We start from the raw sequence: 3813 nt of genomic DNA on the forward strand, positions 1-3813 counted from the left end.
TTGATTCTGTGAAAAAAAAATAATTGAAAACCGCAAAACAAAGGGTATTTATTAAATATAGTACATCATATGATTAAATATTTAAAACATTTTTTTTCACAGAAGCAAATGTTTTATGGTCATAAATCACCAGGACCCTGGATGGCTTGATTCTAGGCTTAAATTAATTCATATAAATATTTTTGGAAAGTCTCTATCGGAAAAATGAATGGGGTCTGGAACGATGGAACCAGAAAATGTCCGCCACTGCTATGCCCTATAGGTTTGTGTGTGTGTGTGTGTGTGTGTGTGTGTGTGTGTGTGTGTGTGTGTGTGTGTGTGTGTGTGTGTGTGTGTGTGTGTGTGTGTGTGTGTGTGTGTGTGTGTGTGTGTGTGTGTGTGTGTGTGCGTGCGTGCGCGGTGCGAGTGTGCGTGCGCGTGTGTGTGTGTGTGTGCATGCTCATGTCTGCGTGTGCGGTATAAGCATGCGCCCGTCTGTCCCCATTCCGGCCTCTCCCTGTCCTCACGGTGCTTATAAACCAGCCCCATTACCTTTAAATAAAAAAACATCTTTCAGACTTTTCCCCTCTCTCCGTTTCTTTCCGTTCATTTTTAGTCTCTTCCTGCCCTCACTGCGGGTTACCTCTGACTCCTGATTGGGCGGCAGCACTGATGGGCCAAAGCGGTGATGTCACTGCTGTTATTTTCAATAGGATGAGCTCACTGGTCCAAACCACAGGGACACTGGCATCCAAGTGTCAGGGAGCGCATGGTCTGGGTTGCTATTGGGCCTGGCGTTGGCCTCTCTCTCTGTCTGGCTATCGGTCCGGTTAATTCCATTATTATTTTGTTGGCTCGGTGAGGTTTGGAAAACAAAAACGGGGGTTGACGGAGGAGAAGGGTTAGGAAATAATAAGCGTTGTGTAGGAAACAAGTGACAGTATGTGGTGGTGCAGAGCAAGTGAGAGGAGAGAGAGTCAGTGACAGAAAGAGGGAGAGCAAAAAAGAGAGAGATGGACGACTAAGGAGAGAGCGAGAGTGTGCAACAGAAGCAAGAGAAAGAGAGACTACTCGCTTCGTGCGGCAGAGCGGAGGCCACGAGCGAAGGTCTCAAGAGGCAGACAGACAGGAGGCAGACAGAACATGGAAAGAGTGACACAGAGTACAAGTTGGGCCAGAGAGGACTGATAAAACGCTAACGCCTGATTTATTTTCGGTTGCACATCATGTCTCGCACCAAAAATTGCAAAATCAAGAATCAAGAGAATGAAGAGGGCTTTTTTGTCACTCACACGCACAGGTACAAGCTAAATATTGGTGTGGCATATTCCGCAACTTAAGGCTGTGCTGACAACAATATAATATACATAGGATAATACTGGATTTGAAAGTAAATAAAAAGAACAAGAAAAATAAGCAAATCACTTTAGCAGCAGTATAGGGGTCAGAATTGGGGGTGGTTTAGTATCAGATAGATTTACAGAATGTGCAGTAAGATACATCTATACATCAGCGTTAGGTGTTTATTCGTTGATTTCAATGTGTAGTAACGGCCATGCATATGACAGGGTCTGCTCATCCTACCATACCTACAAGATCACAAAGCATAGCAGCACAGTGTGAGACACCGGCAACACAAGTATAAATCAAGCATAAGCATGCTTCCTCTGCTTCCACTTAAGAACCACTGCTGAACCAATTCCTGATGACTTTATGTTGTGGGCAGGGGGGTTGGGGCGCGGGCTGTCATAGTATAAAGACATAGTTTGTAATTGACTTAATCTACTACAAACATCCTAAATTGCACAACATACACATCAGTTGGTAGACCGGGAGAGAGTAAAGCCAAGGCCCATTGTGTGCAGCATGCAAACAAGCAGGCAGACCCTCTCTCTCTTACACACACGCACTCGCACACACACGCACTCGCACACACACACACTCGCACACACACACACACACACACACACACGCACACATGCACACATGCACACACACACACACACACACACACGCACGTGCACGTGCACACGCACACACACACGCACACGCACCAAACCTATAGAAGACTCTGGTGTCACACACACACACACAGGGGTTGCGGTAATAATGCTTATAAGCTTGTGTGCACAGCATGTACACAGTATACACCATCACACGAACTTAAAGGCATAGAAATCCACAAAACTGTACACAAAGACAGACGAACACACACACACACACACACACACACACACACACACACACACACACACACACACACACACACACACACACACACGCACACTGTGTATGTGCGTGTGTGTGTGTATGTGTGCGTGTGTGTAAATCAATTAATATATGCACACTTGTGTGAGTATGTGTGCGTGCATGCGTGCGGGTCACTCTGGGCAGCTGGCCAGACAGCTAGGAAGGAAAAGAGTGGGCTTCACCACAGGAGGTTGGTCTGGGCACTGTGCCAGTCAGACACACACACACACACACACACACACACACACACACACACACACACACACACACACACACACACACACACACACACACACACACACACACACACACACACACACACACACACACACACACACACACACACACACACACACACACACACAGCCTCAGGCCGTGCGGTCCTACTGTTCATGCCCGCGGGCAGGCAGACCACTCACTGACTACCAGAGAAAGACACACACACACACACACACACACACACACACACACACACACACACACACACACACACACACACACACACACACACACACACACACACACACACGGAAGAGAAAGGGAGGGAGGAAGACAAGAAAGGAGAAAAGAGAGGGGAGGTTGAAATCAAACAAGTCAATGAGATGGGGGTGACACAAAGAAGGGCAAGAAGGTGGTAAGACGAGCAGAGAGAGGGAGAGAGAGGGAGAGAGAGAGAGAGAGAGGGGGGTGGAGAATGAGGGAGAGAGGGAGGGTGAGAGACAACAGAGAGAAACAGATGAGAACAAAAGGCGAGAGTGGAAAAGCAATGAGATAAGGGTGCGTGGGCCGGGGAAATGTGTGCACGTGTGTAAGAGAGACATGGACAAACGGTAAAAGACAGAGAGAAAGAGGGCTTTGTATGTGTGTGTATGTGTGTGTGTGTAAGTGTGTGTATGTGTGCGTGCGTGCGTGCGTGCGTGCGTGCGTGCGTGCGTGCGTGCGTGCGTGCGTGTGTCAGTCAGTGTGAGAGAAAGAAAGGCGAGAGGGAGGGGGCAAGTAACACAGAAAAAATAATTTAATTATGGGAGGTGAAGAACCTGACACATGGTGCAGAGAGCAGGAGAGAGAGAGAGAGAGAGGCGATGGTGAAACAGAACAGAGAGGAATTCTTCTCTAGAGACAGAATTAAGCAAAGAAACAAAACAGTCAGTAAAAGGGCTGCATTTCTACAGCGCCTTTATCCAAAGCTGTTTACAATGTGCGTTACATTTACCCATTCAAACACCTATTCACTCACTTACGGTGGAGGCAGCCATGCAAGGCATCACCCTGCTCATCAAGAGCAGTTAGGGGTTCAGTGTCTTGCTCAAGGACACTTTCGCACAAAGCCAGGAGAAATCTGGGCTTGAACCAGGGACCTTCTGGCTCCCAGATGGTCTATAGTCTCTCCTGAGCCACTGCCACTTACCGGCAGCAACAAACATGAAGTGAGAGAGAGAGAGAGAGAGAGAGAGAGAGAGAGAGAGAGAGAGAGAGAGAGAGAGAGAGAGAGAGAGAGAGAGAGAGAGAGAGAGAGAGAGAGAGAGAGAGAGAGAGAGAGAGAGGGTGTGATTAGGAGATGAACCTTTCTGCCATGAGGGGAGG

The sequence above is a fragment of the Gymnoscopelus microlampas genome (assembly GCF_963454915.1).
Source record: "Gymnoscopelus microlampas genome assembly, chromosome: 19".
NCBI classification, from domain to species: domain Eukaryota; kingdom Metazoa; phylum Chordata; class Actinopteri; order Myctophiformes; family Myctophidae; genus Gymnoscopelus; species Gymnoscopelus microlampas.